Raw genomic sequence first — 27,970 nt, 5'->3', positions numbered from 1 at the left:
TTACTTTAGGAGTGGACATGTTCATGGAGAATATAAGGACACACAAAGAGGAAATAATGTGGCAGATGAAACAGTCATTGGAGAAGTTTGCTGATTTAGGTAAAATGGAAACTCTCCTGTTATTTAAGGGGTTGTCCAGGGCTTGTGATTGATGGGGGTCCACACCCGGCACTAGTGATGATGAGCAAAGCTAGTGAGAATTTCTTATTTACTTCTTTACCGATATTCTACAAATCAATAACATTTTTTTTGCTGGATTAGTACCAGGTCCATGACTAGTACCAGGTCCATGACAAAGACCAGGTAAAAGTAGGCCGTCATTCAACTATAAATATTAATTGTAAGGGAGCGCAGTTTATTGAGGAAAATAAGTCTCTCTACATTTCTCATCCTGCTCCTCTGCCCAGTACTGAGCAGCTAGTCATATAGTGAAAACGTGGCTGATGTTATGAGAGTTTCCTTTGCACTAACAAGAAGCGCTCATTGGTTGTAGAGGAGTCTGTAACTTGTGACAGGCACCTCCTAAAACCAATCAGATTCTTCTCCTTTAAAGAAGAGGGAGGAGCCTAGTCTGCAAATAAAGGAGCCAATCCTTGTTGAATACAGTGTACACATCTCACATATTACACACATAACACACACTGCTCGCATATTACACTGCTCACATATTACACACATAACACACACTGCTCGCATATTACACTGCTCACATATTACACACATAACACACACTGCTCGCATATTACACTGCTCACATATTACACACATAACACACACTGCTCGCATATTACACTGCTCGCATATTACACACATAACACACACTGCTCGCATATTACACTGCTCACATATTACACACATAACACACACTGCTCGCATATTACACTGCTCACATATTACACTGCTCACATATTACACACATAACACACACTGCTCACATATTACACACATAACACACTGCTCACATATTACACACAACACACTGCTCACATATTACACACAACACACTGCTCACATATTACACACAACACACTGCTCACATATTACACACAACACACACTGCTCACATATTACACACATAACACACTGCTCACATATTACACACATAACACACTGCTCACATATTACACACATAACACACTGCTCACATATTACACACAACACACTGCTCACATATTACACACAACACACTGCTCACATATTACACACAACACACACTGCTCGCATATTACACACAACACACACTGCTCGCATATTACACACAACACACTGCTCACATATTACACACATAACACACTGCTCACATATTACACACATAACACACTGCTCACATATTACACACATAACACACTGCTCACATATTACACACAACACACTGCTCACATATTACACACATAACACACTGCTCACATATTACACACAACACACTGCTCACATATTACACACAACACACTGCTCACATATTACACACAACACACACTGCTCGCATATTACACACATAACACACTGCTCACATATTACACACAACACACTGCTCACATATTACACACAACACACTGCTCACATATTACACACAACACACACTGCTCACATATTACACACAACACACTGCTCACATATTACACACAACACACACTGCTCACATATTACACACATAACACACTGCTCACATATTACACACAACACACTGCTCACATATTACACACAACACACTGCTCACATATTACACACAACACACTGCTCACATATTACACACAACACACTGCTCACATATTACACACATAACACACACTGCTCACATATTACACTGCTCGCATATTACACACAACACACACACTACTCGCATATTACACACAACACACACTGCTCACATATTACACTGCTCACATATTACACACAACACACACTGCTCACATATTACACACATAACACACACTGCTCACATATTACACTGCTCGCATATTACACACAACACACACACTACTCGCATATTACACACAACACACACTGCTCACATATTACACTGCACATATTACACACAACACACACTACTCACATATTACACTGCTCACATATTACACACATAACACACACACTGCTCGCATATTACACACACAACACACACTGCTCACATATTACACTGCTCACATATTACACACAACACACACACTGCTTGCATATTACACTGCTCACATATTACACACAACACACTGCTCACATATTACACACAACACACTGCTCACATATTACACACAACACACTGCTCACATATTACACACAACACACTGCTCACATATTACACACAACACACTGCTCACATATTACACACAACACACACTGCTCGCATATTACACACATAACACACACTGCTCGCATATTACACACATAACACACATAACACACACTGCTCGCATATTACCCACATAACACACACTACTCGCATATTACACACATAACACACACTGCTCGCATATTACACACATAACACACACTGCTCACATATTACACACATAACACACACATTACACACATAACACACACTGCTCACATATTACACACATACACATATTACACACATAACACACACTGCTCACATATTACACACATAACACACACTGCTCGCATATTACACACATAACACACATAACACACACTGCTCGCATATTACCCACATAACACACACTACTCGCATATTACACACATAACACACACTGCTCGCATATTACACACATAACACACACTGCTCGCATATTACACACATAACACACACTGCTCACATATTACACACATAACACACACTGCTCACATATTACACACATACACATATTACACACATAACACACACTGCTCACATATTACACACATAACACACACTACTCGCATATTACACACATAACACACACTGCTCGCATATTACACACATAACACACACTGCTCACATATTACACACAATACACACTGCTCACATATTACACACATACACATATTACACACATAACACACACTGCTCGCATATTACACACATAACACACACTGCTCACATATTACACACATAACACACACTGCTCACATATTACACACATAACACACACTGCTCACATATTACACACATACACATATTACACACATAACACACACTGCTCACATATTACACACAACACACACTGCTCACATATTACACACATAACACACACTGCTCACATATTACACACATAACACACACTGCTCACATATTACACACATACACACTGCTCGCATATTACACACATAACACACACTGCTCGCATATTACACACATAACACACACTGCTCGCATATTACACACATAACACACACTGCTCGCATATTACACACAACACACACTGCTCGCATATTACACACATAACACACACTGCTCACATATTACACACATACACACTGCTCACATATTACACACATAACACATACACTGCTCGCATATTACACACATAACACACACTGCTCACATATTACACACATAACACACACTGCTCGCATATTACACACATAACACACTGCTCTCATATTGCACACACACCGCTCACATATTAGATGAAAACAGTACACATACCTCTCACATATTACACACATAGCACACAAACTGCTTATGTATTAGATTAATATATTGCACACACCTTTCACATATTAGATTAATACAGTACACATACCTCTCACATATTACATCTATACCACACACTGCTCACATATTAGATATACACAGTACACACCTCTCACATATTACACACAGCGCACAAACTGCTCGCGTATTAAATGAATACAGTACACACCTCTCACCTATTACACACAGCATTCACACCGCTCACATATTAGATAAATACAGTACACACACTTTTCACATATTACACACAGCACACAAACCGCTCACGTATTAGATTAATACAGTACACACCACTCACATATTACACATAGAGCACACCATTCACATATTAGATGAATACAGTACACACACCTCTCACACATTATTCACATAGCACACACACCGCTCACACATCAGATGAATACAGTGCACACACCGCTCACATATTACACACACAGCACACACACCGCTAACATCTTGGACAAATATAGTGCACTCATAACTCACATATTGGACACATACAGTACCCTCACTGCTCACATATTATATACATACAGTACCCTCACTGCTCACATATTATATACATACAGTACCCTCACTGCTCACATATTGGACACATACAGTACCCTCACTGCTCACATATTATATACATACAGTACCCTCACTGCTCACATATTATATACATACAGTACACTCACTGTTCACATGTTGGATGAATACAGTACATGCACCAATCACATCACACACAGCACACACTGCGTACATATTAGACATATACAGTACACGATGCATTGTATGATCACATATTAGATATATACTCACATTTTAGATAAATACTACACTCCTATATTACACACAACACTCACATATTAGATGACTGCAGTACACTCACTGCTCACATATTACACATATACCGCTCACATATTCAACAAATACAGTATACACTGCTGATATATTAGATGTATACAATGCTTACATAGTATACATATATGAAAACCACAACTTCATGAGAAGCATGCCCATATAACAGTTGAAAAATAAATAAAATGTAATCCAAAATTATGAATGGGCCAAAAAGGACATATCTATGGGATAATCGCTACCAAAAGATAAACAACCATAGAAAACAAACGAAAAACCACCCAACAAAATAATCATAGAAAATATAAATACTTTATTAAACATGAATAAAAAACGATATTAAATGAGGCCAGGGAGGGAAGAAGGAAAAAACTCAGGTCACTATGTGCACCATGAAACGGCCAGGGGTACAGGCATGCAGACCATATAAGTAATACCAGTCAATGGCTGAGTCCTAAATGGGAATTACTAGAGATGGCCATAGCAGGAAAACAATATCCAAATTGAAAGTGCATCTGGACATTACAACAGCAATAATTGCTATACGGATCCATCATAATTACCTGCACAGGCACAACAAATACCCTGGTCCACAGCGTGTACCCACCCCCACCCAGGGTGTGCACGCTGTGGACCAGGGTATTTGTTGTGCCTGTGCAGGTAATTATGATGGATCCGTATAGCAATTATTGCTGTTGTAATGTCCAGATGCACTTTCAATTTGGATATTGTTTTCCTGCTATGGCCATCTCTAGTAATTCCCATTTAGGACTCAGCCATTGACTGGTATTACTTATATGGTCTGCATGCCTGTACCCCTGGCCGTTTCATGGTGCACATAGTGACCTGAGTTTTTTCCTTCTTCCCTCCCTGGCCTCATTTAATATCGTTTTTTATTCATGTTTAATAAAGTATTTATATTTTCTATGATTATTTTGTTGGGTGGTTTTTCGTTTGTTTTCTATGGTTGTTTATAGTATACATATAGCATACATACTGCTGATACATAAGCCACATGGTGACCACCAAAACACTTTTGCCCAGGTTTGCATTAGAAGCATCTTGCACTCCATCATAACTATTTCCTAATACTACCCCTAACCATTGGGTCCATGATGGAAGCTACTGCTCTGATACTTTTTTCTTGCAGCTAATAATGGCATTATGTTTCTAACCTGGTTTTATCGATATACCTTGTATATATTTTCATTAATTTGTGTTTTCCCTAATTTGACCCCAACCAAACTAGTCCCAGAATGGGAGTCAATGCTCCCTTGGGAGTTATTGCTCCACTTAATTTAGAATATATTTTCTACTCATATTTTTCATATGACCCTTTTGGTGCAATCCATTTTAATTACTGCTATGTATCTATTCAATATCAGTATCCTGCAAATGAGTGCAATAACCATTTGTATCACTTGTCTCAGTACCCCTGAACCTAACAGAATCCCTAAACCTAAAGAAAGTGCAGCACTCTAAATCATAATTTAAAGGGATTATGCACCACATGGACAATCATTTTTTAAATGCTATAGTCCCCCAAATAAAATGTAAAAAAATGTCCTCGTTGCCTGCTGCATTGGCGCAGTTCCAGTGATGTCAGAGCAGGAACTGCTAGCGCTCATATAACATTGTTACAGGTTCTTCTCACAATATTAAAATATCAAAAAGTTAATTAATTTCAGTTCTTCAATACAAAAGTGAAACTCATATATTATATAGAGTCATTACACACAGAGTGATTTATTTCATGTGTTCATTTATGTTAATCTTGATGAATATGGCTTACAGCCAATGAAAACCCAAAAGTCATTATCTCAGTAAATTAGATTAATTCACGAAAAACACCTGCAAAGGATTCAGAAATGTTTAAAAAGGTCCCTTAGTCTGTGTCAGTAGCTCCACAATCATGGGGAAGACTGCTGACTTGACAGATGTCCACAAGGCAGTCACTGACACACTCCACAAGGAAAGTAAATTTTGCTTTTCATTTGGAAATCAAGGTCCCAGAGTCTGGAGGAACAGTGGAGGCCACAATCCAAGCTGCTTGAGATCTAGTGTGAAGTTTCCACAATCAGTGATGGTTTGGGGAGCCATGTCATCTGCTGGTGTAGGCCCACTGTGTTTTATCAAGACCAAAGCCAGCGCAGCCGTATACCAGGAAACTTTAGAGCACTTCATGCTTCCCTCTGCCGACAAGCTTTTTGGAGATGGAAATTTCATCCTCCAGCAGGACTTGGCACCTGTCCACACTGCCAAAAGTACCAATACCTGGTTTACAAACAACAGTATCACTGTGCTTGATTGGCCAGCAAACTCACCTGACCTTAACCTCATAGAGAATCTATGGGGTATTGTCAAGGGGAAGATGAGAGACACCAAACCCAACAATGCAGACAAGGTGAAGGCTGCTATCAAAGCAACCTGGGCTTCCATAACACCTCAGCAGTGCCACAGACTGATCGCCTCCATGCCACTCCTCATTGATGCAGTAATTGATGCAAAAGGAGCCCCAACCAAGGATTGAGTGCATTTACTGAACATACATTTCAGTAGGCCAACATTTCAGAGTTTACAATCATTTTTTAAGCTAGTGTTATAAAGTATTCTAATTTACTGAGATAATGACTTTGGGGTTTTCATTGGCTGTAAGCCATAATCATCATCATGAACAGAAATAAACACTTGAAATAGATCACTCTGTGTGTAATGACTATATAATAGATGAGTTTCACTTTTTGTAGTGAAGAACTGAAATAAATTAACTTTTCGATGATGTTCTAATTTTGTGAGAAGTACCTGTATGTCACGTGAGTGCTTGCATGTGTAGATCCTCAATCAGTAAATCCCAGACAACCCATTTAATTACCAATGTTGCTGTCTAATCCTCCTTGTATTGGTCTCATTATGCTTTCTCTCTCATTCCTAATTGTCTATTAATTTTTCTGTTTTGGATACTGATTACCTATATTTCCCTATCTATGATAACGTCTGCATGTCTCCTTTAGGTCACAGTAAAAACTGCCGCAGTGCTTCCAACACAGCATGATGCTACCAGAATGGTCCCAACATAGAATGATGCCCACACAGTGTCCCCAATACAGTATAGTGTGCACGCAGTAATAACCACCCATTATAACAGTGCCACAATACCCTCAACACAGTGTGATGTCCTCACAGCACCCCTAGCAAGTATAATGCCTCCTGTAGATCTCCAACACAGTATAATGTCCATAAAGTATACCCCCACAGTATGATGTCCCCATAGTGCCCCGAGCACAGTATAATGCCACCCATAGCCCCCAGCGCAATATAATGTCCCTAAACTACCCTTAAGCTGCATGATGTCCCTACAGTGCCCCCAGCACAGTATAATGCCCCTTTTGCGCTACACAGACAGGCTGGTTTCTTACATAGACTTTTCTGTAATATCTGCCAGTGGTTTGGAAAGTGAGTGCTTTTAGATTTGATTTAGTTTGTTGTACGATGAAGCTTAATGTCACATATGTTCTCTTGCAGCTTGTTCTGAGGATTGCTGTAAGTAACCGTTTTTATATATTGTTTCTGTGTAGACTTTCTTTTCTGACTTAAGAGATGAATGATACCCGGGCATACTTATCCAGCTAAAATGAATGTAGAGTTATGTAGTCACATATATATTCATAGAACTAATAAGTCAGGACATAATGTGCATCAAAGATTACCTACTGTAAAGGACAGGACAAGCAAACATGTTTCCAGTATCAACCAATACATATATTGTCACGTAGTGACAAGGGACTGTGGTCACCTACCCAGTCCTTCAAACTAAAGGTTCCCTAGTCTATCCCTGTCCCCCACATTACCCTAAATGGTGGAGACGCCGGGGTCTCGTACATAGCTATGCTTCTAATTTAACCCTTATCTAATCCCTCCACCACCCAGGGAGGTGAGGGCCCGAAGTGTATTCGAAAATACTAACCAGACAGACAGGGGTAAACAGACAAAGATAAAAGAAAACTACAATCACACAAATACACTCACAAAACAGAGTGGGAAACAGGAGAGGTATAGGAAGGGGAAACAAAATGTGAGAGGATAAGGATAAACACCCAAACCAACTCCATGCAGCAGTCTCCAGAAAAACTCTGAAACCGCCTGCTCCAAACAATGAACTTAATCATTCACCACCAAACCACGAAGTAGAACTATCACTGGCAAATCCCATATACTAGTGACCAGCATATATACCAGAGGGGAGTGACCTACACAGAACAGCTGAGATAATTCAGGATGGAGAGCTCCAGTAGATCAACTGAACTGATTTACCCTTGCCATGGCAGAGCAAGGAAAACCTGCACTGTTTAATAGGATAGTGAAGCAGTTCTAATACGTGCAGGAGTTTGTGTAACCAGACGCCGTGATCTTCTGGCCCCTCTCTGTTGCTATATTCCATACAGATGTGTGTTTTTCACATAAGAGTTTTATCTTTGTTCTTCTTGGATAGAATGTGTACCCATTATACACTATGGGGCTGTAAACATGTCTGAGAATTATGCCGACAGAGGAGCACCGAGATGCCATCCTACTTGCATCCTAGTGCTGTTCGTCTGTCATGATTGTGTTAAATATGCTTATTTCGCACATTTATTTAATCAGGACTCTTTACCAGATGTCTCATATATAATGTAGTGATTTATTGGATTGTCCACCAAAAAGCATCATTGCAGCAAAACATAAAAATAGGTGAAATAGTTACAAAGAGATTGTCCATTTGTCCATATCAAAGTTTATTCCCCATCTTTCCTGAGATTCTGAGTGATAAATGGCATCTGTCTCTGTCATGGAGTAGATGTCATCAAGAAGCACATGGCTACCAGCTGTTCATCCTATCTGTGTGAAATCTGTAGTCCATAGAGAGTGAAAGAGGAGGCCCAAAGTGACAGCCCCCAAGTGAAAGCCCCCCCCAAGAGCCGTGGCTATGTATGTCCCATAGAGCACGTGTTCTCTCTATATGGTGTTAACTTTTACTCTGAGCTAAATATACAGGAATAGCTTTTTATGTCAGCGAAAGGCAATGTGCTCAGTACAAAATTCAGTATAATAATAATTGAATAATTTATATTTAAGAGATTGTTTGTTAGAAGTTTGGAAATCTCTATAAGTTTTTAGTTTTGTAAGAGTAAAAAATTGATGAAACATCAATTGTAAAAACAGACTCTGACCAAACTCTGCTGAAATCACAATCCAAACCCTGATGATAAGCTGTCTATTTTTTTGGTTTGAAGAAAACTTCTTGACGTCTGAATGAAGTCTTGACATGAACGTATTTCTGGAGTGTTCATGTGGAGTAGTAATAATTGGTCACAGCCGTTATCTGCCATGATATCGCTATGAATGGCGCATGTCAGAGTGGGTGTCTGCCGTAACACATACATAATGATTAGCTGCAATATTATAGATTCAGAGCTTGGATCCAAGACATCTAAACCTTTTAAGACTTGGTCAATCCAAGTGGTTATTACAGAGATAAAAGGCTTTCTCAGTGGCTAGCAATCGGTTGCCATGTCTATATGCCTAATAGATTGCATAATACATTAAATTAGTTGATCGATTGCTTAATTCCATGGTCTTCTAGTGGTACTTAAAAATGTGTCCAAATTGTATATTTTCCTAATATCCGCTTACAATGCAAACTTGTAAAAATATTTAACTCAAAATAGTGCAGCGCAAAGATCTAATACATTTGGCAAAAACATACACCTTTATGTAGCTACATTGCCTTGGAAAATAAAGCTACAGCTTTGAAATGATAAAAATTCACATCTGTAAAAATGACACGTGCACTACCACTTCATCCACACAGAGGACTCTTGTGATCAGGGGAACCCGGAAGTCAGAACCCCAGAAATGATATATTTATCATAATAATAAATACACTTAATGTGTAAATGCAGTTAAAGGGTCAAAAAATTAAGAAAACCGTTTCTTAAATCAAAATAAATTTGGATTATACAAATAAAAAAGAATTTTCCCTTTATATAAAAAAATCATCTATAAAATGGAATGTGCTGTACAGGCACATATTAGCTAAGAAGATGTGAAACTGTTAGTATGTGTTTGTGAAATGTACCAACTGTGTTTCTAGCTGTAATCGAGGGACCGGTCCTTGACAGTAAGACGTGTCTTCGAATCAGAGCTCAGTGCTTCAAGGGATCTGTATGTGGAGGTAAGCTTCATTTTTTTTACTAGTTTTGGGTTATTCAGGTAATACATTATTGTTCCTTACATACAAATGCCCCGTTTTAGTAAAATGTTATTACTCACCAATTTACCATTAATAAAATGATGCTGAAGGCACATGATCTGGAAGTTCACATGACTACCGTGGGCATGAAAAGGTAATACTTGTTCAGCTCATCCTATCTCACCATGAACATGTACATTTATAGGGTTATTTACAAAATAACAAGTTATCCCCTACTTATGCATGCTGATCTCTTGGAGTCTGAGCACTGGGACCACCAGCATATACATCACACCAGTAATAATAATAATAATAATATTTTTTATTTATATAGCGCCAACAAATTCCGCAGCACTTTACAATTAAGCGGGGACATGTACAGACAACAAATTCAGTACAAGTTAAGACAAATTAAACAGTGACATTAGGGGTGAGGTCCCTGCTCGCAAGCTTACAATCTACAAGGAAATGGGGGGACACAATAGGTGAAAAGCGCTTGTTATTTCAGGTCTGGCAATTATAATAAATAGGGATTTTCATATGAAGCTGCATGATCCGGACATCAGCTCATGTGTTTAAGTGCAATAGTCAAGTATCAAGTGCAGTTATCATGTGCATGGAGGGTGTGGAGACAGATGAATAGTAGGGTGCAGATTCACATACAGATAATATTTGGAAGGAGGGAACAGGACAAAGTTAGTTTACGGAGTAGTTGATGTGGTAGGCTTGTTTGAAGAGATGGGTTTTTAAAGCGTGCTTGAATAGGTCGGGGTTAAGTATCAGTCTCATCGTCTGGGGAAGTGCATTCCAGAGAGCTGGCGCAGCACGAGAGAAGTCTTGGAGACGGAGGTGCGAGATTCGGATTATGGGGGATATTAGTCTTAGGTCATTTGTAGAACGGAGGGCACGTGTAGGGCGATAGACAGAGCTGAGAGAGGAGATACAAGGCGGTGCAGAACTGTGGAGAGCTTTGTGGGTGAGAGAGATGAGTTTATACTGGACCCTGTAGCGAATGGGTGGGTAGCCAGTGTAATGACTGACACAAGATGGAGGCATCGGTGAAGCAGCTGGACAGAAATATGACCCTGGCTGCCGCATTCAAGATGGATTGGAGAGGAGAAAGTTTGGAAAGAGGGAGACCAGAAGAGAGTTGCAGTAGTCCAGATGAGAATGAATAAGAGCGACAATAAGAGTCTTAGCAGTTTCAAAGGTGAGAAAAGGTCGAATTCTGGAGATGTTTTTAAGATGCAGATGACAGGAGCGAGTGAGTGATCGGATATAGGGAGTAAAGGAAAGTTCGGTGTCGAATTTGACCCCAAGACAGCGGGCATGCTGCTGGGGAGTTATGGTTGAACCCTCCAGGGTAATTTCGATGTTGGGTAGAGTGAGGTTAGTAGAAGGGAGAAACACAAGAAGTTCAGTTTTGGAGAGATTGTTTCAGATAGAGGGAGGATGTGATGTTAGAGACAGCAGACAGACAATCCTTGGTATTTTGAATTAGGGTAGGGGTGATGTCGGGGGAAGAAGTGTATAATTGGGTGTCATCAGCATAGAGATGAGACTGGAACCCAAATCTGCTGATTGTTTGTCCAATAGGGGCAGTGTATAGAGAGAAGAAGAGGGGGCCCAGGACTGAGCCCTGCGGAACCCTGATAGTAGGGGGACGAGGAGAGGAAGAGGAGCCGGCGAAAGATACAGTGAAGGAGCGGTCAGAGAGGTAGGAGGAGAACCAGGAGAGGGCTGTGTCCTTGAGGCCTATGGAGCGGAGCATGGTGAGAAGGAGCTGGTGATCCACAGTGTCAAATGCGGCAGAGAGATCCAGGAGAATCAGCAGGGAGCAATGAGTAGGGAGTACTATCCATTGTGTTATCAGATAGTACACCACCGGGGCGAGTGCTATGGGGTGGTGCTGATCTGATTTTTTTTTCCATGCCTATTCAGTATGAGAAAATAATCATAGCTGCTGAGAGTGGATCCACTAATCACATGACTCGCACCCATACAAGTCTATGGGTGCGTGTAAAAAATTGGACTGTACTCAGAAGTCATTCAGACTGATTTCCACAGACTCAGACAGTCTGCCAGACATCATCTCCTCAATGTGCTCTAGTTTTATCTTCCAAGAGAATCGGGTCAAAAATTGACACTTTGATTAACCCCTTCATGACCGTGGGATTTTTCGTTTTTCCGTGTTCGTTTTTCACTCCCCTCCTTCCCAGAGCCATAACTTTTTTATTTTTCCGTCAATTTGGCCATGTGAGGGCTTATTTTTTGCGGGACGAGTTGTACTTTTGAACGACATCATTGGTTTTAGCATGTCGTGTACTAGAAAACGGCAAAAAAATTCCAAGTGCGGTGAAATTGCAAAAAAAGTGCAGTTTTTGTTGGCTTTTTTGCTAGGTTCACTAAATGCTAAAACTGACCTGACATTATGATTCTCCAGGTCAGTACGAGTTCGTAGACACCTAACATGACTAGGTTATTTTTTATCTAAGTGGTGAAAAAAAATTCCAAACTTTGCTAAAAAAAAACAAAAAAAAAAACAAATTGCGCCATTTTCCGATACTCGTAGCGTCTCCATTTTTCGTGATCTGGGGTCGGTTAAGGGCTTTTTTTTTGCGTGTTGAGATGACGTTTTTAATGATAGCATTTCGGTGCAGATACGTTCTTTTGATCGCCCGTTATTGCATTTTAATGCAATGTCGCGGCGACCAAAAAAACGTAATTGTGGTGTTTCGAATTTTTTTCCCGCTACACTGTTTAGCGATCAGGTTAATGCTTTTTTTTAATTGATAGATCGGGTGATTCTGAGCGCGGCGATACCAAATATGTGTAGATTTGATATTTTTTTTATTGATTTATTTTGATTGGGGCGAAAGGGGGGTGACTTAAACTTTTACATTTTTTTTATTTTTTTTAACATTTTTTTCAACTTTTTTTTTTTACTTTTGCCATGCTTCAATAGCCTTCATGGGAGGCTACAAGCAGGCACAGCACGATCGGCTCTGCTACATAGCAGCGATCTGCTGATCACTGCTATGTAGCAGAAATGCAGGTGTGCTGTGACCGCCGACCACAGGGTGGCGCTCACAGCCACCGGCGATCAGTAACCATAGAGGTCTCAAGGACCTCTATGGCTACAATGGAGACGCATCGCCGACCCCCGATCATGTGACGGGGGTCGGCGATGACGTCATTTCCGGCCGCCCGGCCAGAAGCGGTAGTTAAATGCCGCTGTCTGCGTTTGACAGCGGCATTTAACTAGTTAATAGGTGCGGGCAGATCGCGATTCTGCTCACGCCTATTACGGGCACATGTCAGCTGTTCAAAACAGCTGACATGTCCCGGCTTTGGTGCGGGCTCACCGCGGAGCCCTGCATCAAAGCAGGGGATCTGACCTCGGACGTACTATCCCGTCCAAGGTCAGAAAGGGGTTAAACTCTGATCAGAGTTTAATCAAAGTGTCAGTAACATAATCAATCTGGTTCTGTCACATGAGAGAAAATACCGCCATGTGATCCGGCCTAAGAATTGCACTCAGCAGAGCTAGCTGACACTGGAGAAGATGTGCATGCTTCATTCCTTGTGTAAGGTATTGCCAGAAATCGCCAAGTGCTATACTTGACTTTCTCTTGCAGTCCGATGGACAATGAAAAAAGCATAGCTCCATTTGAAATGGGATTGCAGAGCCCCGTTCTTGGGGATCCAATGCTGTGGGTCACATTAAGGGGTTACCTACCTCATCTTGTGAAATGGGTACAATTGCACACTGTAAAAACAAGCAACTGTGCAATTTACCTCTTCTTAATAATCCCCTCAAAGAACAGAGGGATTTTTACTTCGCTAGTTTACTGCTGGTTGCCAAGGTTACCAGAAACCTTTGCAGTGTATCCATGGAATATGGCTGCTGTGATGCTGGCAGGATTGCTTCTAGCACAGTAGCGTTTACCAGCATCACTGCCATGTCAGTCTTCATGAGGGAATTATCCACCAGCAGGCAGGAAACAGGGAGGCAGAGGAGCGGCACGTTCCTCAAGACAGAGAATTAGAAAACTCCTTTAAATGTGGGACAGGAAATAAATAGGGTTTACATGTGGAGAGTCTTTACTCACCTTTAGGTCACAGGTAAATATACTTAGAGCCGGGGTTGGTAATGGCCCATCATACTTGGCCTACTTCTTTCTACATGCAGCGATGTGAATACTTTTCTGCCCAATGATGACAGAAGTATTCTAGGAGTGCTACCTTTATTGGCTAACCAGAAAATAATGTTTGCAAGCTTCCAGAGCACAGTGGCTCCTTCTTCAGGCAAGATTACAAATAGATTAATAAGAAAAAGGCACAACATTTAAGGGATATTACAGTAGGACATTTGTTCATGAGGTGGGAGGTGTAATGCCCCCTAAAGATAAGCCAAGGAAATCACATTAGGCATTTTCTTATCTGCAGTCCTTCTGGTGGAGGTGTGAGTTGTATCAGGTAGTGAGTCATAAATCCAGGTGAAATTTCTGCTGTATGCAGATGACCTCGTGCTGTTATCACCAACTGAGAAAGGCCTCCAAGATCATCTGAAAATCCTAGAGACCTTCAGCAGCACATGGGCACTGCCAATCAACGAGAAAAAAACTAATATCATGGTGTTCCAGAAAAGAAAGCAGAAACCCACTGGCAATCCTACCTTTATGATAGACAACCGTCCACTTACTGAAACCAACAGGTACACCTACCTGGGCCTAGAACTCAGCCAGTCAGGGAGCTTCAAGCTAGCCATAGAGTCACTAAAAGACAAGGCATCCAAAGCCTTTTATGCCATCAGAAGGCGTCTGTACCACCTCAAGGCACCAGTAACCGTATGGCTAAAAATTTTTGACTCCATCATTGCCCCAATTCTTCTATACGGTAGTGAGGTCTGGGGCCCAGTCTCATACCCAAACTGGTCAAAGTGGGACGCTGGGCCGACAGAAATATTCCACCTAGAGTTCTGCAAGCATCTTCTCCAAGTCCATCGGAGCACATCAAATAGCGCCTGCCGAGCAGAGCTGGGCAGATTCCCACTACACATCGCAATAAAGAAGAAGGCGCTGTCATTCAAGGCTCATCTACAAAGTAGCAGTCCCAGCTCCTACCATCACAAAGCCTTCCTACACCAGGAAGCCTCAGGAAGCCTCCCAAGGAAAAGTACCCAAAGCCAGTCTGACCAAGCCATCAACCCCCATGGCCTGACAAAAGGTGAAATCCAGAAAATGGTACACAAAGTCAAAGAGGAATATCTCAGCATCTGGAGGAACGACATAAACAAATCCCAGAAACTGACAATATACCGGAATCTACAGAGGGAGTACAAACTGGCCCCATATCTAGAGAAACTAGAAAACCCCAAAGATCGACAGATCCTGAGCCGGTACAGACTGAGCGCCCACAGCCTACTCATCGAATCCGGGCGGCACCGACAGAACTACAAGCCTCGAGAGAACAGACTCTGCCAGCAGTGCCCCCAGGAGGCCGTGGAGGATGAGGCCCACTTCCTGCTGAGGTGCCCCAAATACTCCGCAGTGAGGGACACTCACTTCAAGAGGCTGTCTGATCTCCTCCCAGATTTCACCTCCAAGGAGGAGGAAGAGAAACTGCTGATAATACTGGGGGAAGAGGAAAGTGCAGTGGCCGTAGCAGCGGAATATGTCAGTGCCTGCCACAGACTAAGAGGAGCCTGATATGTCATGGACTCCAGTACCCCAACACTGGACATATCCCTATCCCCCGACTAAAGAGCCCGATATGTCATGGACTCCTATACCCCACCCTGGAAACATCCCCTATCCTCTAAAAGGAATTTGATATTCCCTGGACCTCTATATGCCCCCCCTCCCCCACCCCCGTATTTTTACCATATGCTTTGGCAATGCTAACATGTACTTAGTCCTGCCAATAAAGCTCATTTGAATTTGAATTTGAATTTGAAAAAATCCAGGTGTTAAATGGAGTCCTAGTATCAAAGAATTGAACATCTTAATCAGTTTGAATTCCCAAATTCTTCTCTCTCTCTCTCTCTCTGTCGTCCTTAAAATTACCTTTTCGTATTAAGTATTATTTAGTAATATGCAACAGTGGGAATACCGCCACTTGTAGCGCGGTATTCTCACTGTTGCATATTGTTTTTTTTGTTTTTTTGTCGGATTGGGCACATTATCCGATTGGAATACCAGCGGCACTTGTGGAGCCCACACGTAGAGTTTTAGCGCCAGTGTATTTTATCGTTAAGTATTATTTAGTATTTTAAATCCGTCATACAATGTCCAGGTCCAGAGAAATGTTTTCCCACAGGCGTGTCCATTTCATTCCTGAATGTGTCTGTGTAGGTTCATCCTAGTTTGTAGTTTTTGCATGGTTTCCCCAATATAGATGCTTCCAGGGCACCTCGTACATTGTATTATGTACACCACGTTGGAGGATGTACATGAAAAAGAGTCCATGACCTTATAGTCCTGATTTGTGTTTGGTATGCAAACTGTATTTCTTGATTCTATGTGGGTACAAGTTTTGCATTTTTTGTTACATGAGAATGTGCCCATCACTGATTAATGTGTGTCAAACAGAAATCTGTCCCAGGAGCGCTGAAGGAAACTCAGACACCTGAAGAAGATGGTGTTTACCATTGAAACGCGTTGTGGCAAACGACATATGTTGTCTGAGTTTCCTTCAGCGCTCCTGGGACTGATTTCTGTTTGACACACATTCTTATCCTCCTTTGGAGGTATTCAGCTGGAGCTGCGGTGGTGCTCGACAACTCCCTTTCATCTCCCCTTCCCTGGGTCAATTCCTCTGCGCTCCCCTCTGACTGCTTTCACTTATCTTGCATCACTGATTAATGGACACTTCTGAGGGAGATTCCTTAAGTTAGGGGGCTGTTTGTAGGAGAGAAGTGGTAGTTCTGGGAATATTTTTCAGTGCATTGTCTCTGTGGAATATGGGTTGGATATCAGCACCAATTTGCCTTCAGATACTCATGTGGGGGTTGTATGTGACCACAAGAGGCACCCTGTTGTTGTCTGTTGTGAATTCTGTTGTCGGGCTCCCTCCTGTGGTCATGAATGGTACTTCTGTCCAGCTTGCTATTTTTATTGTTGTCTTGCTTGCTGGAAGCTCTGGGACGCAGAGGGAGCGCCTCCGCACCGTGAGTCGGTGCGGAGGGTCTTTTTGCGCCCTCTGTGTGGTCTTTTTGTAGGTTTTTGTGCTGACCGCAAAGTAACCTTTCCTATCCTCGGTCTGTTCAGTAAGTCGGGCCTCACTTTGCTAAATCTATTTCATCTCTGTGTTTGTATTTTCATCTTTACTCACAGTCATTATATGTGGGGGGCTGCCTTTTCCTTTGGGGAATTTCTCTGAGGCAAGGTAGGCTTTATTTTTCTATCTTCAGGGCTAGCTAGTTCCTTAGGCTGTGCCGAGTTGCATTGGGAGCGTTAGGCGCAATCCACGGCTATTTCTAGTGTGTTTGATAGGATTAGGGATTGCAGTCAGCAGAGTTCCCACGTCCCAGAGCTCGTCCTTTATTATCAGTAACTATCAGGTCATTCCGTGTGCTCTTAACCACCAGGTCCATTATTGTCCTGACCACCAGGTCATAACAGTACAGGTGGCCCAAAGTACTAATGCATCTCAATAGAGGGATAAGAGAAGTTCTGAGACCATTTTTTTTTCTTTGCACTGTGTTTTGTCTCTCTTTTCCCCTTTACCTCTGGGTGGTTCAGGACACTGGTGTAAACATGGACATTCAAGGTCTGTCCTCTTGGATGGATAATCTCACTACAAGGGTACAAAACATTCAAGATTTAGTGGTTCTGAATCCGATGTCAGAGCCTAGGATTCCAATTCCTGATTTGTTTTTTGGTGATAGATCTAAGTTCTTGAATTTCAAAAATAATTGTAAATTGTTTCTTGCCTTGAAACCTCGCTCCTCAGGTGACCCTGTTCAACAAGTAAAGATCATTATTTCCTTGTTACGTGGTGACCCTCAAGACTGGGCATTTTCCCTTGCGCCCGGAGATCCGGCATTGCGTGATGTTGATGCGTTTTTTTCTGGCGCTTGGATTGCTTTATGACGAACCTAATTCAGTGGATCAGGCAGAGAAAATCTTGCTGGCTCTGTGTCAGGGTCAGGATGAAGCGGAGATATATTGTCAGAAGTTTAGAAAGTGGTCTGTGCTCACTCAGTGGAATGAATGTGCCCTGGCAGCAATCTTCAGAAAGGGTCTCTCTGAAGCCCTTAAGGATGTTATGGTGGGATTTCCCATGCCTGCTGGTCTGAATGAGTCTATGTCCTTGGCCATTCAGATCGATCGACGCTTGCGTGAGCATAAAGCTGTGCACCATTTGGCGGTACTATCTGAGCATGGGCCTGAGCCTATGCAATGTGATAGGACTTTGACCAGAGCTGAACGGCAAGAACACAGACGTCGGAATGGGCTATGTTTTTACTGTGGTGATTCCACTCATGCTATCTCCGATTGTCCTAAGCGCACTAAGCGGTTCGCTAGGTCTGCCACCATTGGTACGGTACAGTCTAAATTTCTATTGTCCGTTACTCTGATTTGCTCTTTGTCATCCTATTCTGTTATGGCATTTGTGGATTCAGGCGCTGCCCTGAATTTGATGGACTTGGAGTATGCTAGGCGCTGTGGTTTTTTCTTGGAGCCCTTGCAGTATCCTATTCCATTGAGAGGAATTGATGCTACGCCTTTGGCCAAGAATAATCCTCAGTACTGGACCCAATTGACCATGTGCATGGCTCCTGCACATCAGGAGGATATCCGCTTTCTGGTGTTGCATAATCTGCATGATGTGGTCGTTTTGGGGTTGCCATGGCTACAGGTTCATAATCCAGTATTGGACTGGAAATCTATGTCTGTGTCGAGCTGGGGTTGCCAGGGGGTACATGGTGATGTTCCATTTTTGTCTATTTCGTCTTCCACTCCTTCTGAAGTTCCAGAGTTTTTGTCGGATTATCGGGATGTATTTGATGAGCCCAAAGCCAGTGCCCTACCTCCTCATAGGGATTGCGATTGTGCAATTAATTTGATTCCTGGTAGTAAGTTTCCTAAGGGTCGATTGTTCAATTTATCTGTGCCAGAACACGCCGCTATGCGGAGTTATATAAAGAAATCCTAGGAGAAGGGTCATATTCGCCCGTCGTCATCACCGTTAGCAGCAGGGTTCTTTTTTGTGGCCAAGAAGGATGGTTCTTTGAGACCTTGTATTGATTACCGCCTTCTTAATAAAATTACAGTCAAATTTCAGTATCCTTTGCCGTTGCTGTCTGATTTGTTTGCTCGTATTAAAGGGGCTAGTTGGTTCACCAAGATAGATCTTCGAAGGGCGTATAATCTTGTGCGTATTAAACAAGGCGATGAATGGAAAACAGCATTTAATATGCCCGGGGGCCATTTTGAGTACCTGGTTATGCCATTCGGGCTTTCCAATGCTCCATCAGTATTTAAGTCCTTTATGCATGACATCTTCCGAGAGTACCTGGATAAATTCCTGATTGTGTATTTGGATGATATTTTGGGCTTTTCGGATGATTGGGAGTCTCATGTGAAGCAGGTCAGAATGGTGTTCCTGAGCCGGCGGGTATTCTCAATGAGGGGGTAATTTTGTCTGCCATCACCCCTGATTTGCGGCGGGTGCTGCAAAAGTTTCAGGCTGATAGACCTGACCGTTGCCCAGCGGAGAAACTGTTTGTCCCTGATAGATGGACTAGTAGAGTTATCTCTGAGATTCATTGTTCAGTGTTGGCTGGGCATCCTGGAATCTTTGGTACCAGAGATTTGGTGGCTAGATCCTTTTGGTGGCCGTCTTTGTCACGGGATGTGCGTTCTTTTGTGCAGTCCTGTGGGACTTGTGCTCGGGCTAAGCCCTGCTGTTCTCGTGCCAGTGGGTTGCTTTTGCCCTTGCCGGTCCCGAAGAGGCCCTGGACGCATATTTCTATGGATTTTATTTCGGATCTCCCCGTCTCTCAAAAGATGTCGGTCATTTGGGTGGTTTGTGATCGCTTTTCTAAGATGGTCCATTTGGTACCTTTGTCTAAATTGCCTTCCTCCTCTGATTTGGTGCCATTATTTTTCCAGCATGTGGTTCGTTTACATGGTATCCCGGAGAACATAGTTTCTGACAGAGGTTCCCAGTTTGTTTCGAGGTTTTGGCGATCCTTTTGTGCAAGGATGGGCATTGATTTGTCTTTTTCCTCGGCTTTCCATCCTCAGACAAATGGCCAAACCGAACGAACTAATCAAACTTTGGAAACATATCTGAGATGCTTTGTTTCTACTGATCAGGATGATTGGGTGTCCTTTTTGCCGTTGGCTGAGTTCGCCCTTAATAATCGGGCCAGCTCGGCTACTTTGGTTTCGCCGTTTTTCTGCAATTCTGGTTTCCATCCTCGTTTCTCTTCAGGGCAGGTTGAGTCTTCGGACTGTCCTGGTGTAGATACTGTGGTGGATAGGTTGCAGCAGATTTGGACTCATGTGGTGGACAATTTGACATTGTCCCAGGAGAAGGCTCAACGTTTCGCTAACCGCCGGCGCTGTGTGGGTCCCCGACTTCGTGTTGGGGATTTGGTTTGGTTGTCGTCTCGTTATGTTCCTATGAAGGTTTCCTCTCCTAAGTTTAAGCCTCGTTTCATTGGTCCGTATAAGATTTCTGAGGTTATCAATCCTGTGTCATTTCGTTTGGCCCTTCCTGCTTCTTTTGCCATCCATAATGTGTTCCATAAGTCGTTATTGCGGAGATACGTGGCGCCTGTGGTTCCATCCGTTGATCCTCCTGCCCCGGTGTTGGTTGAGGGGGAGTTGGAGTATGTGGTGGAGAAGATTTTGGATTCTCGTGTTTCGAGACGGAAACTCCAGTACCTGGTCAAGTGGAAGGGTTATGGTCAGGAAGATAATTCCTGGGTTTTTGCCTCTGATGTTCATGCTGCCGATCTGGTTCGTGCCTTTCATTTGGCTCATCCTGGTCGGCCTGGGGGCTCTGGTGAGGGTTCGGTGACCCCTCCTCAAGGGGGGGGTACTGTTGTGAATTCTGTTGTCGGGCTCCCTCCTGTGGTCATGAATGGTACTTCGGCTGGTTCTGTCCATGGACTTCCTCTGGTGGGTGTTTCTGAGTTTCCTTCCACAGGTGACGAGGTTAATTCGTTAGCAGGCTGCTCTATTTAACTCCACTTAGATCTTTGCTCCATGCCACCTGTCAATGTTCCAGTATTGGTCTAGTTCACTCCTGAATCGTTCTTGTGACCTGTCTTCCCAGCAGAAGCTAAGTTCTAGCTTGTATTTCTTTGGTTTGCTATTTTTCTGTCCAGCTTGCTATTTTTATTGTTGTCTTGCTTGCTGGAAGCTCTGGGACGCAGAGGGAGCGCCTCCGCACCGTGAGTCGGTGCGGAGGGTCTTTTTGCGCCCTCTGCGTGGTCTTTTTGTAGGTTTTTGTGCTGACTGCAAAGTAACCTTTCCTATCCTCGGTCTGTTCAGTAAGTCGGGCCTCACTTTGCTAAATCTATTTCATCTCTGTGTTTGTATTTTCATCTTTACTCACAAGCATTATATGTGGGGGGCTGCCTTTTCCTTTGGGGAATTTCTCTGAGGCAAGGTAGGCTTTATTTTTCTATCTTCAGGGCTAGCTAGTTCCTTAGGCTGTGCCGAGTTGCATAGGGAGCGTTAGGCGCAATCCACGGCTATTTCTAGTGTGTTGGATAGGATTAGGGATTGCGGTCAGCAGAGTTCCCACATCCCAGAGCTCGTCCTTTATTATCAGTAACTATCAGGTCATTCCGTGTGCTCTTAACCACCAGGTCCATTATTGTCCTGACCACCAGGTCATAACAGTTGTCCTCCCTTGCTCCGCTCTCAATCCAGGAGGCTGCTTCTTGCGATCCTCGTAGCTTTGAGGATCTGTTCATTTATTACCAGTGGTCTGGATGGTATCCTTGTTGTAGGAATGTATTCCTCAGTGATAGCAGCTGTAGTAGTAAAGATGTTCAGAAGTAAAGATGTAAAGAAACCTATTTCCAGAACATTTGAATTGCAACAAATATGCACCATATGCATTTGTATAACTTATATCCTGGCTGCTGCATTCACTCACATCCACCGTCGTTGCACAAACTCTTTACACTCCATCCTTATCAGCCCCTCTATGTGCAGCACTCTCTTCACAATGCAAACTGCACAGATCCCTTTAGTCCTACTATGCTACACAATAGATGCTTTCACAAATCACTTAACCATCTGCTCACTCTATCTATCCTTCTTCTAGTCGCAGGAGATATCTCTCCCAACCCTGGCCCTTAATGTTATAGTCAATTAAACCCCTCAGCTACTACACTTAGAAACCCCTCAAATCTCATTAATATTCCTTGCATACCTTCTGTCTCTTTTAACTGTGCCCTCTGGAATTCTCACTCCGTGTGTAATAAACTCTCCTTCATCTTTGACTTCTTCCTTTCTGATTATCTTAACTTTCTGGCTCTTACTGAAATCTGGATCCAGCAATCAGACACCACAGACTCTCCTGCTCTCTCATATGGTGGACTACATTTCTCTCATACCCCAAGATCAGACAACAGACCAGGTGGAGATGTTGGTCTGCTCCTATCAACCAAATGTACCTTTCAGGTTATCCTCCTAGTATCCTCACTTATCTTACCTTCTTTTGAGGTACACGCTGTCACTCTACAGCCCTTTGTCCCTGTGAGTGGCTGTTGTGTATCGCCCTCCAGGCCCCTCCAATCAGTTTCTTGATCACTTTGCCCCCTGGCTTCCCCATTTTCTATCCTGTGACATCCCCACCCTTATCATGGGAGACTTGAACATCCCCATTGGTTTTCTCATCTCCCCTTCTCCCACTCACCTTTTATCTCTAACCTCCTCCTTTTGGCCTTTCACAGCTTACTAACTCTCCTACGCATGAAGATGGAAATTCCTCTTACCTGGTCTCCTCCCGGCTCTGCTCGTTGCATGATTTTACCAACTACCCTCTTCCACACTTATAGAAATATACATGTCATTAGCAACCAGAAACTTATGAAGAATTTGCAGTCATCATTGGCCTCAATCTCCTCCCTCTCAGTACTGACTCTGAACTGAAACATTATAATGAAACACTGCAAAGTGCCCTAGATAAAACTGCACCCTCCTATACATAGAACAGCTCGGCACAGACGGCGACAACCCTGGCACATGCTGCAAACACCTTTCCTACAGCAGTGCTCTAGGTGTGCCTAAAGTCTGTGGGGAAAATCTAACCTGGCCAAAGATTTCATCCATTCTAAGTTTCTGCTTAAAACATACAACTCTGCTTTTCACCTCTCCAAACAAAACATACTTCAACCCCCTCATTACCTCACTATCCAACAATCCTAAATGTGTCTTTGACACTTTTAATTCTCTCCTCAATCCAAGAGTGCAGGCCCCAACCACAGATCTCAGCGCTGACAATCTAGCAATTTTTTTGCTTTTTAAATTGACCATGTTCGACAAGATATTTTCTCCCAATCCCCTCATACTGTGCACTGTCCTCCCTCCTCCACTGCATCTACTGTAGCTTACTCTCTCTTTGAACCAGTCACAGAAGAAGTGATCAGACTCCTTGCATCTTCTCGCCCTACTACTTGCACCAGTAACCCTATTCCCTCACATCTCCTCCAGTCCATTTCCCCAGCTGTCACCACTCACTTAACAAAAATATTCAACCTCTCTTTCTCTACTGGTATCTTCCCTTCTTATTTAAACACACCATCATACATCCATTACTGAAAAAAACATCCCTGGACCAGAACTGTTCTGCAAACCATAGACCTGTCTCTAATCTTCCCTTCATCTCTAAACTCCTGAAATGCTTGGTCCTCACCCGTCTAATCCACTATGTCTTAGATCATTCTCTTCTTGACCATCTACAATCCGGTTTGCACTCTTTACACTCTACAGAAACTGCCCTCACTAAAGTTTCTAATGATCTACTAGCAGCTAAATCTAATGGTCACAACTCCTTGCTGATTCTCCTGGATCTTTCTGCAGCATTCAACACTGTGGATCATCAGCTCCTCCTCACTATGCTCCGCTCCTTTGGCCTCAAGGACACCGTTCTCTCTTGGTTCTCCTCCTATCTCTCTGACCGATCTTTCACTGTATCTTTTGCTGGTTCCTCCTTCTCTCACCTTCCCCTTACTGTCAGGGTTCCTCAAGGATCAGTCCTAGGCCCCTCCTCTTCTCATTTTAAACTGCCCCTATTAGACACAATCAGTAGATTTGGTTTCCAGTATCTCTATGTTGATGACACCTAATTATACACATCTACTCCTGACATCACACCTGCAAAACACCGGTGATTCTTACCGCTGTCTCTAACATCATGTCCTTTCTCTGTCTGAAACTGAACCTGCCAAAAACTGAACTCCTTGTGTTTCCTCTCTCCACTAGCCTACCTTTGCCTGACATTGGATTTCCGTGTGTGGTTCTACCATTACTCCCCAGCAACACGCCCGCTGTCTTGGGGCCATACTTTATTCAGAGGTTTCATTCACCCCCCACATCCGATCACTGGCTCGCTCTTGTCATCTACACCTCAAAAACATTTCTAGAATTCAATGTTTGTTTGTTTTTTACTTTCAACTTTGCAAAAACTCTTAGTGTAGCTCTTATTCATTCTCATCTGGACTATTGTAACTCTTTACTAATTGGCCTCCCTCTTACTAAACTCTCCCCTCTCCAATCTGTCTTGAATGCTGCAGCCAGGATCATATTCCTCACCAACATTACACTGATGCCTCTACCCCGTGCTATAGAAATAAAATTATTATTCAATTATTTGACAGTAGGACTTAATTTAACACTTGGATTTATGACTCACTACATGGATACAACTCACAACTCCACCAGACAGACTCCAGATAACTAAGAAGAACATTCCCACTACCTCTCTATTCATAACAAAATGCATAATTTGATTTCCTTGGCTTATCTTTAAGAGGCATCACCCCTTCCACATCATGAAGAAATGTCCTGCGGTAATATCTCTTAAATGTGTGCTTTTGTCTTATTGATTCATTTGTAATCTTGCCTGAAGAAGGAGCCCCTGTGCTCTGAAAGCTTGCAAACATATATTATTTTCTGGTAAGCCAAGAAAGGTATCACTCCGAGAATACTTTTGTCATCGTTGGGCATAAAAGAATTGACATTGATTTTTCTGGCTAACACGTTACCACATTATAATTTGTAATTGTACAGTACAGACCAAAAGTTTGGACTCCCCTTCTCATTTAAAGATTTTTCTGTACTTTCATGACTATGAAAATTGTACATTCACACTGAAGGCATCAAAACTATGAATTAACACATGTGGAATTATATACTTAACAAAAAAGTGTGAAATAACTGAAATTATGTCTTATATTCTAGGTTCTTCAAAGTAGCCACCTTTTGCTTTGCTGACTGCTTTGCACTTTCTTGGCATTCTCTTGATGAGCTTCAAAAGGTAGTCAGCAGGAATGATCTTCCAACAATCTTGAAGGAGTTCCCAGAGATGCTTAGCACTTGTTGGCCCTTTTGCCTTCACTATGGGGTCCAGCTCACCCCAAACCATCTCGATTGGGTTCAGGTCTGGTGACTTTGGAGGCTAGGTCATCTGGCGTAGCACCCCATCACTCTCCTTCTTGGTCAAATAGCCCTTACACAGCCTGGAGGTGTGTTTGGGGTCATTGTCCTATTGAAAAATAAATGATGATCCAACTAAACACAAACCGGATGGAATAGCATGCCGCTGCAAGATGCTGTGGTAGCCATGCTGGTTCAGTATGCCTTCAATTTTGAATAAATCCCCAACAGTGTCACCAGCAAAGCACCCCCACACCATAACACCTCCTCCTCCATGCTTCACGGTGGGAACCAGGCATGTAGAGTCCATCCATTCACCTTTTCTGCGTCGCACAAAGACATGGTGGTTGGAACCAAAGATCTCAAATTTGGACTCATCAGACCAAAGCACAAATTTCCACTGGTCTAATGTCCATTCCTTGTGTTCTTTACCCCAAACAAGTCTCTTCTACTTTTTGCCTGTTCTTAGCAGTGGTTTCCTAGCAGCTATTTTACCATGAAGGCCTGCTGCACAAAGTCTCCTCTTAACAGTTTTTGTAAAGATGTGTCTGCTGCTAGAACTCTGTGTGGCATTGACCTGGTCTCTAATCTGAGCTGCTGTTAACCTGTGATTTCTGAGGCTGGTGACTCGGATAAACTTATCCTCAGAAGCAGAGGTGACTCCTTGTCTTCCTTTCCTGGGGCGGTCCTCATGTGAGCCAGTTTCTTTGTAGCGCTAGATGGTTTTTGCCACTGCACTTGGGGACACTTTCAAAGTTTCCCAATTTTTCGGACTGACTGACCTTCATTTCGAAAAGTAATGATGGCCACTCGTTTTTCTTTACTTAGCTGCTTTTTTCTTGCCATAATACAAATTCTAACAGTCTATTCAGTAGGACTATCAGCTGTGTACCCACCAGGCTTCTGCACTACACAACTGATGGTCCCAACCCCATTTATAAGGCAAGAAATCACACTTAACCTGACAGGGCACACCTGTGAAGTGAAAACCATTCCCGGTGACTACCTCTTGAAGCTCATCAAGAGAATGCCAAGAGTGTGCAAAGCAGTCATCAAAGCAAAAGGTGGCTACTTTGAAGAACCTAGAATATAAGACATATTTTCAGTTGTTATACATTTTTTTGTTAAGTATATAATTCCACATGTGTTAATTCATTGTCTTGATGCCTTCAGTGTGAATGTACAATTTTCATAGTCATGATAATACAGAAAAATCTTTAAATGAGAAAGTGTGTCCAAACTTTTGGTCTGTACTGTACATCACAACGTGCATTTGTTATCTGTTAAAGTATGAGACCAATATTATTATGACTGCAGAGTTTTAAATTCAGAGAGTTGCTTCATTTTCAATTTTAGATATCCTGGAACAGCCATATACTTTTCATATAAATAACGTGTTGTGTATAGATTAATTTTTTGTGTGTGTCCTGTATTTTCTCATAGAGCCAGATGATCTACAGACAGAAAAGAAAGAAATAGCCCTCTTTCTATCTCTAATTTTGGAGATTGTCATCATGTTCGCCATTATGATATTGTAAGTTGGTTTGTAAAACCAGAAAAATGTTATAAATCTGTTTCTAATTTTACTGGGCCTAAAAGTATAGTCTAAAGCAGGGGTGGGGAACCTCAGTCTCA

At 42.4% G+C, this 27,970-nt stretch overlaps 1 long non-coding RNA gene across 1 annotated transcript; it reads left to right on the top strand.

Moving 5' to 3' along the window:
- Nucleotides 1–9: 9 nt before the first annotated feature.
- LOC138651422 (uncharacterized) lies at nucleotides 10–27,815 on the top strand. Its single transcript, XR_011315484.1, has 4 exons — nucleotides 10–99; nucleotides 7,997–8,014; nucleotides 10,605–10,685; nucleotides 27,779–27,815. It is a non-coding gene; the product is annotated as an uncharacterized lncRNA (long non-coding RNA).
- Nucleotides 27,816–27,970: the final 155 nt, after the last annotated feature.

The sequence above is a fragment of the Ranitomeya imitator genome, chromosome 10, assembly GCF_032444005.1.
Source record: "Ranitomeya imitator isolate aRanImi1 chromosome 10, aRanImi1.pri, whole genome shotgun sequence".
NCBI classification, from domain to species: domain Eukaryota; kingdom Metazoa; phylum Chordata; class Amphibia; order Anura; family Dendrobatidae; genus Ranitomeya; species Ranitomeya imitator.
Note: the sequence above shows the minus strand (reverse complement) of the source record. Positions and strands in the feature narration are given on the sequence as shown.